Source organism: Ranitomeya variabilis, chromosome 2 (genome assembly GCF_051348905.1).
Source record: "Ranitomeya variabilis isolate aRanVar5 chromosome 2, aRanVar5.hap1, whole genome shotgun sequence".
In the NCBI taxonomy this organism is placed as follows: domain Eukaryota; kingdom Metazoa; phylum Chordata; class Amphibia; order Anura; family Dendrobatidae; genus Ranitomeya; species Ranitomeya variabilis.
Genome location: NC_135233.1, coordinates 118483584 through 118503825, shown reverse-complemented (window position 1 = coordinate 118503825; position 20242 = coordinate 118483584).

Sequence of the window (20242 nt, the reverse complement as noted above, 5' to 3'; positions counted from 1 at the left end):
TATTTCTCAGTTCTTTACAGACATCGCATTCCTCAATGGGGCTCACAATCTAAATTCCCTATCAGTATGTCTTTGGAATGTGTGTGGAAACCAGAGAACTTGGAGGAAACCCACGCAAACATGGGGGAAACATACAAACTCCTTGCAGATATTGTTCTTGGTGGGATTTAAACCCAGGAACCCAGCACTGCAAAGCAACAGTGCTACCCATGGAGCCAGGGCCGGCTCCAGGTTTTCATGGGCAATGGTCGATAGAGTCTCAGTGAGACCCTTTAGCACATACCACGATTAATGAAGCACAGACATAGCAGAGAAATATAGGTATACAACACAGGGCTCAGCCTGCCCCCTCAACCTTCCTATATGCAGAAATGCGCTCGCACACAGTAGGCTGACATGCGTACATAAACAGTACGCAGACATGCGTGCACACAGTAGGCAGACATGCACATACACAGTACGCAGACATACACACACAGTACGCAGACATACACACACAGTACGCAGACATACACACACAGTACGCAGACATACACACACAGTACGCAGACATACACACACATACAGTAAACAGACAAGTATAGATGGTATGCAGACATTCACACACTCGCAGACATGAGTGCGCACACGGTACGCAGACATGAGCATGCACACAGTACACAGACATGCGAACACACACACAATATGCAGACATACAGTTGGAGCGCCCCCACTGCCGCAGGGCCGAGGGGCACCCGGTACCGGGCCTCTGTGTCTCGGTTCTGGGGTTGTCACGGTGGCTAGGCCCGGTCCATGACCCTGCTGAGGGGCGTCCAGTGAAAGTTGAGAATGTGATGATGTTGTGGTGCGGTGCAGGTCGCGGTGAAAAATGAGGACACCAGGTTGCAGTCTCTTTACCTCTTTACTGAAGGCTTCAGGATCCTCAGTCCGGAATACGGTTAACCGGGCTACCTGAGTCCGGCCGGTCCGATGGCACCTCCAGAGTTCCCTTTGCAGGTGGAAATCTGTGGCTACCTTCTAGCGCTTGTGTGTTGTGGTCCTTCCCTGCTGTGCTTACGGGAGAGTCCCCACAACTGTTGTGTCTGTTTCTGAAGTTCCCTCACAACTCGATTATGATGTTCTTCTTCGTCCCCCCAGATGCTATGGCTAGGACGCACCCGTATGACGGGTAGGCTCGGAGCTCTTCCGGGACCCTAGAGTCGCCCCTCTCCAAATGTTGCCCCCTATGTCTTCTTAGGTGATTTGAGTGAGACAGCCCGCCTATAACTGACTGTCCTGCCGTAGGTTTGAAGTAAGGCCTGGAGCTCAATGCTTCCTCGGCGTTTCCGGCCACCGGCTACGCGCCTCAGTGGGATGTTGCCTCGTCTTACAGCATGACTCCTACTGGTATTTCTCCTTGTTGCATTGATCTCGTTTCTCACTCAGCACAATAAACCTCGCTTCTTGTCCTTTCTTGGGGTACCGCCGCGATGAAGTGCAGGCGCGGTCCCGTAACGTTCTTTCTGTTCGCTAGGCCTCTGTCAGGATCCCACCCCTGACAGGGACCCCCCTGAATCTTCCCCTGCAACACCCTCTGCCACAGGATGTTGCCTAGTTCCAACCCAGTCAGCTTCTCTCTAACTTCATATCTAACCCCCAGTTTTACCAGATTGTGAGGAGTGGCCTAATACATAGCACCCTTAGCTCCCCCTGGAGGCCAGACTGTGAAGTGTATTGGTGTCTGTGATACCTGGTCAGGTGAACTCCTTCAGTGCCATCAGATGTACCATAGCCCCCCTTAGCGGCGGAGCATCAGTACTGCAACGACCAGGACTCTGGGGCGCTGCACTCCCCCCCGGTTAAATCCAGTACTCCTGGACTGGGAAGAAAACAACAATACATGTCAGCAAAAAGACATACAATTTTGAAATGCAATAACAAGTAAACTTTAACAATGCTTCCCTTTATGGGAGGTGAGGATACTTGAACGTTACAAACATGGTTAAATATTTTAAATAACATACTATAAATAACTTCTCTTACCCAACCGGGTATTCTACTTAGTGCAATTTCTGAACAATAATTTAACGTTGCCTTTAAGGACGTACACACTGAATCCACTAGAGACCTTCTTATAAAACACTATAAGGCTAATCAACTTTTCTTCATTTTCCACCTTTACATCTGCAGGACCGCCTGTCTATCTGCCCCAGGCCTACTGCCTCTTGCTCTGTTGCAGGACCGCCCCTTCTCGCCCGGGCCTACTGCCTTTCTGCTACTATACACAGTATAGAACTTATCATCCTTCTCTCAGTTCAAGATCACTGAGCCATCTCTGTATGGCTCCTAGGAGGACTCACCGACTAACCCCAAGTCGGGTTGTAGCAGCAAGAAGACACATAGAAAGACGGACAGTTAACTATGTACAGTCTGCAATGCACTTTAAAGCTTCATAGTAAATTGCAAGACATCAGCCGGTAGTGGACATCTCCTGACCGTGGCGGCTTCGGTCCCAGGTCTCCGGCTGATGCGATGTCAGTATCGGTGGTTGGTTTCTCGGGTGCAGTCAGGTCACCCGGTGTCTGGATTCGAAGGCTAACCTTGGCTGCAAGCTCGGTAGCTGCAACAAGGCGTACAGTGGCGATAGTAGCAAGATCTGTCAAGTCTGGATCAGTCATGGTCGGAGTTACAGGTGACACCTCCTCAGGCCCACATTGTTGGATGTTCCGAGCGCACCATTCTTGTGCACTCCGGTGGCGGGTGTAAGTCACCTGATCCCCTCTTTGCAATAATGGGTCACCATATCGGTTGCGGAAAGGAGTCTTCACGTTGCAACTGGTAACGAAGATGTCAGTCGGTAGTCCTGGTTCCTGTATGGAGCCCCAACCCCACTTTGGTTGAAAGGCCAGCACAGTTCCCCGCTTTACCACGTCTTTCCTGCCGTGCGCAGGCTTTGGGTGTTTCACTTTTGGCGCGTCAGTTTGTTCTGTCTCTTTTCGGTTTTTCCAGTGTAAGATCAGGCATTGTTTATATTGTTCCCAAGTGAGCACAGCAAGGGTGAGGCCTTCCTCCCGAGCTCTGGCCCAATCCGGGGAGTGTCCCACTGGAGGATCACCCCTTCTGAGCTCACATCTATGGGTTCTCCCATCTTGGTCGGTAGTGGAGGTACCAGCCTCCCCATCGTGTCGGGGGTGAGGATCACCCGCTCCACAGAGAGGAAACGGTTATTGTTGGAGTGAGGAGCGGTCGTGGGAGCAGGATCAATCAGGAGAGCAGGATCGGTCGGGGGAGCAGAATCGGCCTGGGGAGTAGGGGTGCCTTCCATACCTGCGCCTGATGTGATTCCACCGATGTCGATCCGTTCCGCTGACAAGGACACTGGAATCGGCTGCAGCCCGGACCGCGGCTCCTCCAAGGTGGCCTCTCGATGTGGTTCCACTCTCAATGACTCCGCACCTGCTGGCTCCGTGGTCGGGATAGGTAGACTCGGCTCCTGCGCCGGCGGCCCCAAGGAGTTCAGATCCTTCAGCTGCGGTGGATGCGGTTCCGTTTCTGGTGGGTGAGGGTAAGCCGGGATCACTTCGCCGTCGCTCGGGCACAACTCGATTATGATGTTCTTCTTCGTCCCCCCAGATGCTATGGCTAGGACGCACCCGTATGACGGGTAGGCTCGGAGCTCTTCTGGGACCCTAGAGTCGCCCCTCTCCAAATGTTGCCCCCTATGTCTTCTTAGGTGATTTGAGTGAGACAGCCCGCCTATAACTGACTGTCCTGCCGTAGGTTTGAAGTAAGGCCTGGAGCTCAATACTTCCTCGGCGTTTCCAGCCACGCGCCTCAGTGGGATGTTGCCTCGTCTTACAGCACGACTCCTACTGGTATTTCTCCTTGTTGTGTTGATCTCGTTTCTCACTCAGCACAATAAACCTCGCTTCTTGTCCCTTCTTGGGGTACCGCCGCGATGAAGTGCAGGCGCGGTCCCGTAACGTTCTTTCTGTTCGCTAGGCCTCTGTCAGGATCCCACCCCTGACAGGGACCCCCCTGAATCTTCCCCTGCAACACCCTCTGCCACAGGATGTTGCCTGGTTCCAACCCAGTCAGCTTCTCTCTAACTTACAATCTGGTATAACTGGGGGTTAGATAGGGAGGAGTGGCCTAATACATAGCACCCTTAGCTCCCCCTGGAGGCCAGACTGTGAAGTGTATTGGTGTCTGTGATACCAGGTCAGGTGAACTCCTTCAGTGCCATCAGACGTACCATAGCCCCCCTTAAAAGAAATCTCAATGAACCATTAGGCAGCATTATATCAAAGATTATATTTAGTATCAGAAAAAGGAGGAATCATCCATCTTTTCATTTAAATAGCCGCAAAAGGTTGGACATATTTTAGGCCCAATCGCCACAAATATAAATAGAAAACCAGAGAAGAAAACGCGATCGAAAAAGGCCAAAATAGTAAAAAGTAGAAAAACTTTATTAATACATATAATTTAACAGGAATTAACAGTGATTAACAGTGGGTACTCCCACAGAACAAGTGTGCTATCTAACAAAAGAAAACGCGGGACATAGACTGATGGCGGCATAGATAATCATGATATATATATATATATATATATATATATATATATATATATATATATATATATATAAATGAAATTAGAAATTTATACATAACACCCCTCATGACAATAATTTATTAGAGTGAGTCCAAGGAATCACAGAAACCATATAGAAAAAACCAGGAAGTCATATAGTAGTGTCACAGATAGAAGATACGCAAGTCATGTAAATGCTAATGGTTTGGAAACATATCATACCTATATGGCAAGCCAAGGACCACCAGAGTAATGAATGAGGGAGCCGTCCGTACAGTCCACGTCACCCCGACGCGCGTTTCGGCAGAGCCTTCATCAGGGGGCATGGCTTAAACTAATCGTGCACGTTTAAATAGGAACCCGGAACCTATCAGTGAATCACCGGAAGTGTTATCCCATCGCCATGGTGACACAATGTTGTTTATGGGTAGATGCTACCACCGATAATGCGGCAAAATATATCAAGTCTATCCAAAGTGCGACACACAGCATCAGCGTATATAATCTAATGGAGAAATGTCCCACCACTACCTAAATGACGCATGCGCCGCCGAGAGCCGGGCCCTGTCGGCTGGCGTCCGCGTCACAGGGAGGCGGAGCCAGGACACATGTGACCTGACCCACGTGACCCCACAGACGCCGAGAGCCGGGAGACACAGCCAAGCACAGCGCGCATACGTGCGGAGCGATGAGCACAAGAACGGAATCTCCACAGGACCAAGGGAAGAAGACACACGTAAATATAACATGCAATGGTCATGACAAGGATTAAGGCAACATCATTTACACAATAACAACAAGTAATGCAATAATCACAATACAAGTGTAATCAGACATATCTACAGGTATTGTACACTCACCGGCCACTTTATTAGGTACACCTGTCCAACTTCTTGTTAACACTTAATTTCTAATCAGCCAATCACATGGCAGCAACTCAGTGCATTTAGGCATGTAGACATGGTCAAGACAATCTCCTGCAGTTCAAACCGAGCATCAGTATGGGGAAGAAAGGTGATTTGAGTGCCTTTGAACGTGGCATGGTTGTTGGTGCCAGAAGGGCTGGTCTGAGTATTTCAGAAACTGCTGATCTACTGGGATTTTCACGCACAACCATCTCTAGGGTTTACAGAGAATGGTCCGAAAAAGAAAAAAAAACCAGTGAGCGGCAGTTCTGTGGGCGGAAATGCCTTGTTGATGCCAGAGGTCAGAGAAGAATGGGCAGACTGGTTCGAGCTGATAGAAAGGCAACAGTGACTCAAATCGCCACCCGTTACAACCAAGGTAGGCCTAAGAGCATCTCTGAACGCACAGTGCGTCGAACTTTGAGGCAGATGGGCTACAGCAGCAGAAGACCACACCGGGTACCACTCCTTTCAGCTAAGAACAGGAAACTGAGGCTACAATTTGTACAAGCTCATCGAAATTGGACAGTAGAAGATTGGAAAAACGTTGCTTGGTCTGATGAGTCTCGATTTCTGCTGCGACATTCGGATGGTAGGGTCAGAATTTGGCGTAAAAAACATGAAAGCATGGATCCATCCTGCCTTGTATGGAGCATCTTTGGGATGTGCAGCCGACAATGCTGCGGCAACTGTGTGATGCCATCATGTCAATATGGACCAAAATCTCTGAGGAATGCTTCCAGCACCTTGTTGAATCTATGCCACGAAGAATTGAGGCAGTTCTGAAGGCAAAAGGGGGTCCAACCCGTTACTAGCATGGTGTACCTAATAAAGTGGCCGGTGAGTGTATAATAAAGTACATGAAATCTATATAATTTAAGTTATATAATGAGTAACAGTAAGCCAATCCTCCCATAGACCAATGGTAATAATTTCACATAAACGAAGAATGCTTCATTTATCTTGAACCAGGGAATATAGTACTTGGAAACACTCCAGGAACACAACAAGGTTAGAGGTGACCCTAAAATATTAAAATAAAGTTAAAAACAAGAATAAAAAAAATATAAAGTTAGATAGACATAGTCAGATGGAACAGAGACTAACAAACACCAGCTTAGAGAAAAGGAGCAAAGCTAATCTGTTCATTCAGACCATTAGGATGAAGTGTATTTAGGGACCAAATCCAGCGTGATTCCATTTGTGCAAGTCTTTGTGACATCCTACCTCCACGGATATTACTATCTAAAGAATCAATACCCCTTGCGCGGAATAGGGAGGCATCACAGTTATGGTATAGCCAAAAGTGCTTAGGGACCGTTTTCAATAATGATGAATCTGTATGTTCCTTGGCCACAAGAATATCTCTTACATGTTCCCTTATGCGTATTTTCAGGGGGCGTGTGGTGAGCCCAATATAAAAAAGCCCACAAGGGCATGTGGCAAAGTAAACCACATATCGAGTAGAACATGTAATATACTTCTTGATTTTAAACATCCTTGACCTGTCAGCATTAAAGAAAGAATCACATCTTTCGATGTTTGGGCACGCCACACACCTCCCACAGGGAACACAGCCAACTTTTCTGGGAAATTGATCCAGAAACGTGGACTTACTATCTGCATTATAGTGGCTATGTACCAATATATCCCGTAAGTTCTTGGAGCGTCTAGTGGAAAAAGCAGGCCTTTCAGGTATGTATTTTGCAATTACGGGATCCGCTCGTAAAATAGGCCACGATCTTGTAAGTGCCCTCCTCAATGATTCAAAGTGATTATGATAGCCAGTAACAAATCTCACCATATCGGTTTGTATTTTAGAGTCGGATTTGTACAATAAATCATGGCGGGAGGAATGTCTGGCACGATTGTAAGCATGTTTTACCATTCTACGACTATAGCCCCTCTCGTAGAATCTTAATTTAAGGTCAATAGCCTGTCTTTCAAAATCCGCGTTACTTGAACAGATTCTTCGCAAGCTAAGAAACTGTCCAATAGGAACCGATCGAATTACATGTGCTGGATGAGCAGATGAGGCGTGCAGCAAAGAATTTGTCGATGTGGGCTTTCTAAAGATGTCCGTATGTATATCATCACTAAGATCCCTTTTGACCAAAACATCCAGAAACTCTACTCTCTCTCTGTCAAAGTGATATGTGAGTTTAATATTACAGTCATTCCTGTTTAGAGATCCCATGAATTGTTTTAATAAGTCAACCGGACCCTGCCAGATCAGGAAAACATCATCTATGTACCGCGTCCATAGAGGGACGCGGTCAACAGATGAGGCCCGATCTGACGGGAAGAGGTCCCTCTCCCACAGCCCCAGGAACAGACCAGCGTAGGCCGGCGCAAAGGCCGCCCCCATGGCCGTCCCTATTTTATTTTGGCCTTTTTCGATCGAGTTTTCTTCTCTGATTTTCGATTCATAGCCCCCCTTAGCAGCGGAGCATCAGTACTGCAACGACCAGGACTCTGGGGCACTGCACACACACACACAGTACACAGACATACACACAAACAGTACGCAGATATGTATACATGGTACACAGACATTCGCGCACACATGCAGACATGAGCACACATACAGTACACAGACATGTATACACAGTAAGCAAACGCGCGCACACGCAGACATGCACACATACACATGGTACGCAGACACTGACATACGGTGGGTACGGAAAGTATTCATACCCCTTGAAATTTTTCATTCTGTTTCATTGCAGCCATTTGGTAAATTCAAAAAAGTTCATTTTTTTCTCATTAATGTACACTCTGCACCCCATCTTGACTGAAAAAAACAGACATGCAGTAATTATTGCAAATTTATAAAAAAAACAAAAACTGAAATATCACATGGTCATAAGTATTCAGACCCTTTGCTCAGTATTGAGATGGGATGGGTGAGGATACTGTAGGTAAGGATAGAGCTGGTCGTGCAGTGGTTTGGTCGATCAGTGATTACTGCAGGTTGTAGGCTTGTGGGAAGAGGAAGGTCTTCAGGTTCTTTTTGTATGTTTCGATAGTAGGTGAGTCTGATATGTTGTGGTACAGAGTTCCAGAGTAGGAGTGATGCACGAGAGAAATCTTGTATGCGATTGTGGGAAGAGGAGATAAGAGGGGAGTAGAGAAGGAGATCTTGTGAGGATCGGAGTTTGCATGCAGGAAAGTACCAGGAGACGAGGTCACAGATGTATGGAGGAGACAGGTTGTGGATGGCATTGTATGTCATGGTTAGGCTTTTGTACTGGAGTCTCTGGGTAATGGGGAGCCAGTGAAGGGATTGACAAAGGGGAGAGGCTGGGGAATAGCGGGGGGACAGGTGGATTAGTCGGGCAACTGAGTTTAGAATAGATTGGAGGGGTGTTAGAGTGTTCGAGGGGAGGCCACAGAGCAGGAGGTTACAGTAGTCGAGGCGGGAGATGATGAGGGCATGGACTAGGGTTTTTGCAGATTCTTGGTTTAGGAATGTACGGATCCGGGAAATATTTTTGAGTTGAAGGTGGCAGGAAGTAAAAAGGGCTTGGATATGCGGTTTGAAGGAGAGATCAGTGTCAAGGATTACCCCGAGACAGGGAGCTAGTGGGACTGGGGAGATTGGGCAGACGTTTACTGTAATGGAAAGATTCATTGGGGGGGTTGCGTGAGATAGGAGAAAGACAATGAATTCTGTTTTGTCCATGTTAAGTTTTAGAAATCTAGCGGAGAAGAAGGATGAAATAGCGGATAGACATTGAGAGATTCTGGTTAGTAGGGTGGTGATATCTGGTCCAGAGATGTAGATCTCTGTCATCAGCATAGAGATGATACTGAAAACCGTGATATTCTATGAGCTGTCCCAGGCCAAAAGTGTAAATGGAGAAGAGCAGGGGCCCTACAACTGAACCTTGCGGGACTCCGACAGATAGGGGGAGAGGTGAGGAGGTGGTGTGTGAATGGGAGACGCTGAATGTTCAGTCAGTTAGGTATGACGAGATCCAGGATAGGGCCAAGTCTGTGATGCCAAGGGATGAGAGGGTCTGTAGTAATAGGGAATGGTCCACTGTGTCAAAGGCAGAGGACAGGTCCAGGAAGAGGAGGACAGAGTAGTGTTGCTTGCTCTTGGTGGTTAATGTTATGATCCTGGTGGTAGGATCTCAAACTGACCTGACACATATACCCTGAATATATAGGACAAGGTCTGGGGATGTGGAAGCTATACTGACCGCAATCCTGATCCTATCCAAACACACTAAAGGCAGCTGTGGAGCGTTACCTGAAAACCTAGACGCCTCGTCACAGCCTGAGAAACTGACTACCCCTAGAGAGAAAGCAAAGACCTCACTTGCCTCAGAGAAATATCTCCAAAGTTTTAGATAGCCCCCCACAATTAATAACGGTGAGTTAAGGGGAAAACACAAACGTAGAGATGAAACAGGTTTAGCAAATGAGGCCCGCTAATACTAGATAGGCAGATAATAGATAGGTGTCTGTGCAGTCAGTACAAAAGCTATCAAAAGTAAACCACGCAGAGAATACAAGAACCCCCACACCGACTCACGATGTGAGGGGCGCACTCTGCACCCCAGAACTAACCAGCAAGCAAAAAATCACATAAAAGCAAGCTGGGCTGAACTCATAATATAATGAGAAATGTTTTCAAGGAAATAATGAGAAACTGAACAAGCAAACTTAGCTTCTCATAGCAGGAGACTGGTCACAAGGAATATTCAGGAGAGCACAGGATCAGGACTGAACACACCGACAGCAGGCGACAAGTAAAGGTCCAGGTGAGTTAAATAGGCCCAGCCTAGCAGGAGATGAAACTGCTGAGCCAGCCAAGACCAGCCATATCGCTAAAGGCCACCAGAGGGAGCCCAAGAACAAACTCACGCAGTACCACTCATGACCACAGGAGGGAGCCCGAGAACGGAATTCACAACAGGTTAATAGGTCATTGGTGACCTTAGTTAGGGCAGTTTCAGTGGAGTGGTGTGATCGGAAGCCTGATTGTAAGCGGTCAAAAAGGCAGCAGGAAGATAGATGGGAGGACAGTTCAAGATGGACGTGTTGTTCCAGTAGTTTTGAGGCATAGGGGAGAAGTGATATAGGGCGATAGCTAGATACAGAGGATGGGTCAAGAGAGGGCTTCAGTTCTGTCAGATTGGATGGTGAATGTTGGTGGACAGCAATGTTCAGGTCTCTCCAGAGATGCTCAATTGGGTTAAGGCCAGGGGCTCTGGCTGGGCCAGTCAAGAATGGTCACAGAGTTGTTCTGAAGCCACTCCTTTGTTATTTTAGCTGTGTGCTTAGGGTCATTGTCTTGTTGGAAGATGAACCTTCAGCCACGTCTGAGGTCCAGAGAACTCTGGAAAAGGTTTTCATCCAGGATATCTCTGTACTTGGCCACATGCATGTTTCCTTCAATGGCAACCAGTTGTCTTGTCCCTGCAGCTGAAAAACTCCCCCATAGCATGATGCTGCCATCACCATGTTTCACTGTTGGGATTGTATTGAGTAGGTAATGAGCAAGTGCCTGGTTTTCTCCACACATACCACTTATAATTATCACCAAAAAGGTCTATCTTTGTCTCATCAGTCCAGAAAATCTTATTTCTCATAGGCTGGGAGTCCTTCATGTGTTTTTTCGCAAACTCTATGCGGGCTTTCATATGTCTTGCACTGAGGAGAGGCTTCCGTGGGGCCACTCTGCCACAAAGGCCCGACTGATGGAGGGCTGCAGTGATAGTTGACTTTTTGAAAGTTTCTCTCCCTACTGCATCTCTGTAGCTCAGCCACAGTGATCTTGGGGTTCTTCTTTACCTCTCTCACCAAGGCTCTTCTCCCACGATTGCTCAGTTTGGCTGGACGGCCAGGTCTAGAAAGACTTCTGGTGGTCCCAAACTTCTTCCATTTAGGATTATGGAGGCCACTGTTCTCTTAGGAACCTTGAGTACTGCAGAAATTCTGTTGTAACCTTGGCCAGATCTTCGCCTTGCCACAATTCTGTCTCTGAGCTCCTGGGCCAGTTCCTTTGACCTCATGATTCTCATTTGGTCTGACATGCACTGTGAGCTGTGAGGTCTTATATAGACAGGTGTCACGGGGAGACTAGGTGGGTGAGAGCTAATAACCCGGGCCCCTGCAATTTCCCTCAGACTAGGGAAATGCTGACTGACCCTCTACCTGAAGTTTACACTGATGGTGTGCATGTCCAGGCCTCGAACCTCACCCTGCCTCCTGTTACAACCCTAAGCTGAAAACCTCCGCCCTCCACCCAGTGAATGTAATACACCAATACCCACAGTTACATAGTTACACAGTTATTAAGGTTGAAGGAAGACTTTAAGTCCATCTAGTTCAACCCATAGCCTAGCATGCCCTAACATGTTAGCACAGACAAGGATAAAGGAAAATATACACCACGCCGCAGTCACTCAGGAATACACTATAAATGCGCAGGGCAAAATAAACACAAATATAGGAAGGAGTAAATAAGACAAAGGATAATACACCACCAGCAACGATTCTCCAACAACCAGCTCTCCACTCCAGACCGAGATAACAACGCAAGACAGAAGCTATAATCGGCGACGCCCAATAATCCGGACAACTATTTAAAGGCCATGGGCATGGCCCAGCTTCCAATCCGAGGATCAGGTAAATTAACCCTGTAACAGCTGGACTAAACCTAGCCGACGCCAATGAGCAAATAATGGTCAAAAGCGGAATTACCGCTGTCTGTCGAACGATCTGGTCTGAACAGCGTCCGACATGACAACAGGTGTGTGCCTTTCCAAATCAAGTCCTATCAGTTTAATTAAACAAAGCTGGACTCCAATGAAGGAGTAGAACCCATCTCAAGGAGGATCACAAGCAAATGGACAGCATTTGACTTAAATATGAGTGTCTGAGCAAAAGGTCTGAATACTTATGACCATGTGATATTTCAGTTTTTCCTTTTTATCAAATTTGCAAAAAATTCTACATTTCTGTTTTTTTTCAGTCAAGATGGGGTGCAGAGTGTACATTAATGTGATAAAATGAACTTTTTTGAATTTACCAAATCGCTGCAATAAAGCAAAGAGTGAACAATTTACAGGGGTCTGAATACTTTCCGTACCCACTGTGCATAGATATACAGTACATTGTACATGCACACACACAAACATACAGACACTTAAGAAATATTTTTAAATATGGGGAAGCTGGCAACAAGCCTCGCTCACCTGCCCCTGGCTTGTCTCACGTTCAGCTCCTCTGGCATGTGGGTGTATAGGGCCGCTGGCGCTGCTTGATTGCTATCACTTAGACATGGCCGAGCACAGTGCACTATGCAGCTGTGTCTGCTAGTAGTGACTGCACCTTTAATTTTGCTTGTATGTTGCCCTGGCGCATCATTATTAGCAGACACAGCCACACAGTGCACTGCGCGCGGCCATATCTGTTGAAGTGATGGCTCAAACAGCATAGCTGATGGAGGAGTGGCCCAGGCTCTGACGGTGAGTTGGCCCCCTCCTTTGTCCAGGGCCCCAGCACTTGCCTTGGGTGCTGACGCTGGCCTTGCATGGAGCCACAATGCTCCCCATAATATAATATGATGATTATAATATATTAAGAGGATAAAACTTTGATTGGAGTGCTTCTTTAATGAATCAAGACAATTATTTTCAGCAGCACACCGGTCAGTGTAAACAGGAGATGTGCTGCCGATAATATGTACAGAATGATTTATTAGCAATCTTTATACTCCTTTAATTCTTCTCCAGTCTGTGTTAAAGGGCCAAAACAAAAACGATAGATGACGTTAATTTTGTCGTTTGTGCTTGTTTAAAGCACCCTTAATGTGCTATGGTTTGTGTTGCCGCAATGTGTAAGCATTTAGGGCCCCTGTTTTACTTTTGCCCGAGGCCACACATTGTCTAAAGCCAACCCTTCCTGTGATTAATTTTTAGTTCTTTTGCACTTGTTCAGTAACCTTAGATAAAGGCACCATATGTGTTATACTTTTTTACAGTTATTTAAACTTAGTTTTAATTTTCTTTTTCTTCCATGTGCTTATTACTAAGGTTTATCTGTAAGGATTGCACTTGCTGTGTATCAAGATGATTAAAAAAGCTAGATACACTGTCTATGAATGCCGCCTTTCAGAGCTCTCATCCCCGGGCATTCGCTGTCCAATAAACAATTCTGAATGTATTAAGATCTTCTGGAAAGTGGTAAGAGATACCCATCCGCTATACAGACATAAAACATTTCCTTTGCATTAGTCTTCAGGGCTTTTCATTTTGGTACTAAATATTGTGTAACCATGGGAACACATTTTTTGACATATGATAATTTTCTATGCTGGCAAAAAGAAATTGGCTATAAGTATAGTCAAAGCATATTTCCCCTGAGTTTTAATGGAATTTTCTAGACATTGTTGCTTTGGTTTTAAATAGATTCTGCACATTAGACATAATTGAAATGAAAAAGCACAACATAAGCAAATCTTTTAAGTCATGCTTATGTCTCACTGCAAGAAAATACTGGAAAATACTTATCTTTCTCCAAATTTCAAAGCAAAATGTCAGATAAATAAATATAGGAAGTCACGTAATCACAAGTCATTCAACCACATGATATGACATCACTTTAAACGGCACATTACAGACTAGGATCTAAACAACGGCTCAGTAATACTGTAATAAGAATCAATTCTTCTAAAAAATAAAGGAAACTCCAAAGCTTGAAGACACCGCTAGTAATTCCATCTATCATCATTGAACTCAATTCAGACCTCAAAAGAATCACAACTGATAAGTCAAGAGTGTATATTACAGACTTGGGCAAACTATGCCCCCACCCCACCTCCGGGCCATATTCCAGCTTTTTGACGTTTTCTGTCCGACTCACTGACTAGTAACAGCCAAAGGGTTGGAAACAGTAACATGCCATCTTTGAGTTGGTGGAGCTTGGTGTCAAATGTCTCCGTGATCCCACCCACGTGGTGACTCAATTTCAACTACAGTACAGACCAAAAGTTTGGACACACCTTCTCATTTAAAGATTTTTCTGTATTTTCATGACTATGAAAATTGTACATTCACACTGAAGGCATCAAAACTATGAATTAACACATGTGGAATTATATACGTAACAAAAAAGTGTGAAACAACTGAAATTATGTCTTATATTCTAGGTTCTTCAAAGTAGCCACCTTTTGCTTTGATGACGGCTTTGCACACTCTTGGCATTCTCTTGCTGAGCTTCAAGAGGTAGTCACCAGGAATGGTCTTCCAATAATCTTGAAGGAGTTCCCAGAGATGCTCAGCACTTGTTGGCCCTTTTGCCTTCACTCTGCGGTCCAGCTCACACCAAACCATCTCGATTGGGTTCAGGTCTGGTGACTGTGGAGGCCAGGTCATCTGGCATAGTACACCATCACTCTCCTTCTTGGTCAAATAGCCCTTACACAGCCTGGAGGTGTGTTTGGGGTCATTGTCCTGTTGAAAAATAAAGGATGCTCCAACTAAATGCAAACCGGATGGAATAGCATGCTGCTGCAAGATGCTGTGGTAGCCATGCTGATTCAGTATGCCTTCAATTTGGAATAAATCCCCAACAGTGTCACCAGCAAAGCACCCCCACACCATCACACCTCCTCCTCCATGCTTCACGGTGGGAACCAGGCATGTAGAGTCCATGCGTTCACCTTTTCTGCGTCGCACAAAGACACGGTGGTTGGAACCAAAGATCTCAAATTTGGACTCATCAGACCAAAGCACAGATTTCCACTGGTCTAATGTCCATTCCTTGTGTTCTTTAGCCCAAACCAGTCCTTTCTGCTTGTTGCCTGTCCTTAGCAAGTACTGTTACTGTTTGTCTGGCAGTGGAATCATCATACTGTGTCGGTGACTGTTGGGACATCACATTGTGTGGGCAACTGTGAGGGCATCATACTGTGGAGGCTTGACTGGAGGCATCATTCTCCTTAATGGATATGGAGGGGATCATACTATGTGGAGGACATTTTGATCAAGGTACAAGGCCTGAATAACATGACCAACACAATTTACTTCTTTGTAAACTTTAGGTGTTACTGATATAAAGAATACATGAAACAATTACAATGAATATATAACTAATACCGATATGTTAATATTAACCCCTTCCCAACATGCACCATATATGTACGCCTCTGCGAGAACTGTGTTCTCACAAATTGCCGTACATGTCCTGCTGGATTCTTGCTGAGCACTGCCGAGATCAAATGCAGATGTCAGCTCTCTATGAGAGCTGACACCCTGCAGCAATGCCCATGATCGGTACGGATCAAGGGCATTTAACCCCTCTGATGTCTCTGTCAATAGTGACAGCGGCATCGATGGGCATCGCAGAGGGAGAGAGATCCCTTTCTGCTCCCATCGGCACAATGCGATTGTGATAGCGTTGTGCAGATGGTCTCCATGGTGACCCCGAGCCAAAAGATGGAAGCGGGGTCACTAGTGATGGTGGCCTGTAAGCTTCTGGTTAGAGCAGGAGCTCATACGACTTCTCCCTGCCTGCAATGCACAGATCTAATGCTTGGCATGCATTCAAGTGCAGTATTGAAAAGTTGAACATATGGATTGTTTAAGGGAAGGAACTGCTGCAAGTTAGTTACAATATTAAGGCGAGGGTTTGGAATTAAAGAACATCTTGCTGAGCCTCTGCTTCTACATTTCCCATGAAGTAGAGTTAAAGAAATTGAGGTTCTTTTCCTTGTAATGGAAGCAGTGAGCCAATTGAGTGGTAAATCTGTCCTTGAACTTTGAATGTGGGCATAAATCCAGTTGAAAAAAATCTTTTTTTGCACCAAATGATGTCATTTGGAAGCAGGAGTTGTACTTCCTGATGGGGCCCATGTGGAGTGGGTGTGGCTTGATACCTACACATACATACACTCAGCTTTATGTATATAGATTGCAATCACAGCTACACCTGTGACTGCAATGCACTTCCATGGCCTCAATACGCTTCTGAGCGCATCCTGGGGGACACATAGTGACCCTCGCAAATAATACCAGTCGCTGCCTCACATATACCCCCCTCACTGTTCAAACTTATGAGGATAAACATTCATCACCATACAGAGGGCCTGTGACAGGGCATCCGCATTTCCCTATGACTTCCCCGCCTGATGTTCCACAGTAAAATTGAAATTTTGCAAGACAGGAACCATCGAGTGACCAGCACTTTTCTCTCCTTGGCATTCCTCATCCAGACCAAGGGCAAATGATCTGTCACCTAGCGAAACAGTTGACCGAGCAATTAATAGCATAGGGACTTCAAGACACATTTAATGGCCAGGCACTCCTTCTCCACTATGCTATAATTTTTCTTGGCCGAGGTGAGTTTCTTACTTAGGTAGGTGACTGGATGCTCCTCTCCATCCACCTCCTGCGACAGGACTGCTCCTAGGCCCTCATTAGAGGCATCTTTCTGTACAATGAAGTGTTTCTCAAAGTTCTAATGAGGACGGGCTGTCCGCACAGAGCCACCTTCATGGATTGGTATGCTTCCTCTGCCTGGGGGTTCCATCGAACCATGACAGAGTTCTTTCCCTTGAGAAGATCAGTAAGGGGTGTTGTTCTCCTCGAAAAATTTGGTATAAACCTCCCGTAATACCCAACGGTTCTGAGAAATGCTCTCACCTGTTTGGTGGTAACAGGTCGGGATCAGTTCTTTTAATCACCCCACGGCCGATCATGTAACCCAAGTACCAGGCTTCCTCGAGCCCTATCGTACATTTCTTGGAATTTACCATCAACCCCGCAGCTCAGAACAAATCTACTACTGCTTGTATCTGGGACAAGTGGGTATGCTTATCAGTACTAAAAATGATGATGTCATCTAAGTACGCAGACGCATACTTCCAATGGGGTTGCAGCACTTTGTCCATCAACTTCTGGAATGTAGCAGAGACCCCATGTAAACCAAAGGGCAAGACTACATAGTGGTAAAGACTAGTGATGAGCGAGTATACTCAGCTCAGACTTTCCCAAGCATGCTCGGGTGGTCTCCGAGTATTTGTAAGTGCTCGGAGATTTCGTTTTTGCTGAGGCAGCTATATTCAAGCTGTGTAGCAGCTGTAAATTATTCAGCTGACGAAAACAATCTCCGAGCACTTAGAAATACTCGGAGACCACCCGAGTGTATACTCACTCATCACCCAGGGGCTCGATCAGCTTGTCCACCCGGGGCATTGGGTAAAGGTCAAACTTTAACACCTCATTCAATTTTTGGAAATCATTACAGAACCGTAATGACTAGTGTTGAGCGATACCTTCCGCTATCGGAAAGTATCGGTATCGGAAAGTATCGGCCGATACCGTCAAAGTATCGGATCTAATCCGATACCGATACCCGATCCCAATGCAAGTCAATGGGACGAAAATATCGGAATTAAAATAAACCCTTTCTTTCCTTGTAGGCTCATTCTACATGAAGGAAAACAACTAAGAATAATTTAGGATGTATTGGGGGAGGTGGCGGAGACATTAAAGGCATAGAGGTTTAGCCCAATCAAATAGAATAGCATGAATTTTAATTTTTTTTAAAGACGTTCGGAGTTACAAAGATATTGACTATGTTAAGATTTTTTTTATTTTGTCAGATATTGATGTTTCACTACTTCCACGCCCATCACCCTCTTTTTTACTTCTCCCACACTTTCTTCTTCATCATCATCAGCATCTTTGACATCAACTTCTTCTTCACCTTATTCATCTTCATCTTCTACCTATAATTTTTTTTTTCACATTGTTCATATTCTTTTTATTTAACTATTGTTCTTCTTCATATTCAACTTCTTCATCATATTCTTATTTGTGACAGGCATTCCCGTAGTTGTTATCTATAAAAGTTTGAAGATTACACCTTCCGTTCTGCCTGTCACAAAACAGTTACATTTGTCCGCGTTCAGTTTGGCCTGCAGCATCAGGCTTTATCCAGGGGCACCACGAGGAGGAACGGACTCACCCCCACACACTGCTTAGTCTTCTTCTGCTTATAATTTAGATAATATCTTTTGCTCTGATATTTAGTCTTATGCTTAATGTTCTTCTGCTCTTTGTTCTGCAGCCTCTTGTTCTTCTGCTTCTCGGTCTCCCATGTCGTCGTCGTCTCCAGGGTCGTCGTCTCCAGGGTCGTCGTCATCGGGGTGGTCTTCAGGGTCATCGTCTCGAGGGTCGTCGTCATCTCAGTGGTTGTCGTCTCTGGTGTCGTCGTCATCTTAGGGGTGGTCTTCCGGGTCGTCGTCTTTAGGGTCTTGAACTTGGAAATGTAGCAGAAGGTACAAGAAGGCTGAGAAAATGCCAAGAAACAGCTGATGGAACTGGAACTCGGATGGCTACCCGTAGGTCCAAGAGCTAATGGAACTACCGAGGACCAGCTGACGTTACTGGAACCCGGTTACTAAGCAGGAGGTACCCGTGCCTGAAAGCACTACCAAGGACCACCTGACGTTGGTGGAACTCGGATACCCAGAGGGAGGCACCTAAGCCAAAGGCTCTGCCTGGAACCAGCTGACGGTACTGGAACCAGGATGTGGAGCAGAAGGTACAAGAGCAAAAGACACTGCCGAGAACCAGCTGACGGTACTGGAACCTGGATGGGTAGCCGAAGGTCCAAGAGCCAATGGAACTACCGAGGACCAGCTGACGTTACTGGAACCCGGTTACTAAGCAGGAGGTACCCGTGCCTGAAAGCACTACCAAGGACCACCTGACGTTGGTGGAACTCGGATACCCAGAGGGAGGCACCTAAGCCAAAGGCTCTGCCCGGAACCAGCTGACGGTGCTGGAACCAGGATGGGGACCTATTCAAGCTTGTCTTCCTAGAGCAAAGGGTGTTGGAGCAAAGGGTCAGCAGGGGGAGCAGAGTGTAGGCCGAAGCCTGCACTGGAGGCATTTGTAGGTCTGTTGTGTCTGGGTGGCGTTTGCAGGACACGATGCCGGCTACACAGCAGGGGAACAGCTGGCGGTGCTGAACCCCACTGACACATTGGCGAGGTGTTTGGCTCTGTGCAGCTAGCAGTACCGGGCACCAACAGGCGGTGTTAGAGCCCAGGGTCAGCAGGAGGAGAGGGAGCAGAGTGCAGGCCGAAGCCTGCACTGGCGGCAGCTTTGTGTCTGCGTGGCTGCTGCAGGACATGTTGCGGGCTACACAGCAGGGGAACAGCTGGCGGTGCTGAACCCCACAGACACATTGGCGTGTGTTTTTCTCTGTGCAGCCAGCACTTCGGGGCACCAACTGGCGGTGTTAGAGCCCAGGCTCTGCAGGGGGAGCTGTCATGATTTCCCCAATGGCAGGGAAATCAAAATAACAAACGGACTAGCTCTCGGGTGATGGGAACTAAAGTGACCGTGACCTGAACCTGACACAACACTGGAAGTAGCCGGGGAGTGTTTCCTACGATGCCCTAGACACCACGCGCCAGCCGGAGATCTAACTACCCCTATCAGAGGAATATATAGGCCTGCCTTACCTCCAGAGATGAACCCCCAAAGGAGATAGCAGCCCCCCACAGATATTGACGGTGAGTCAAGAGGAAAAGACATACGTAGGATGAACAGCAGATTTAGCACAGTGAGGTCCGCTTTCTAGATAGCAGAAGTACAGGAAAGAGTTACTTCACGGTCAACTTCAAAACACTACTCAAAAACACCATCCTGAAATTACTTTAAAACTCCAGTGACAACTCATGCCACTGGAGTGGCAATTTCAGTCCACGAGAGCTTCCAGCTACAGAGTGT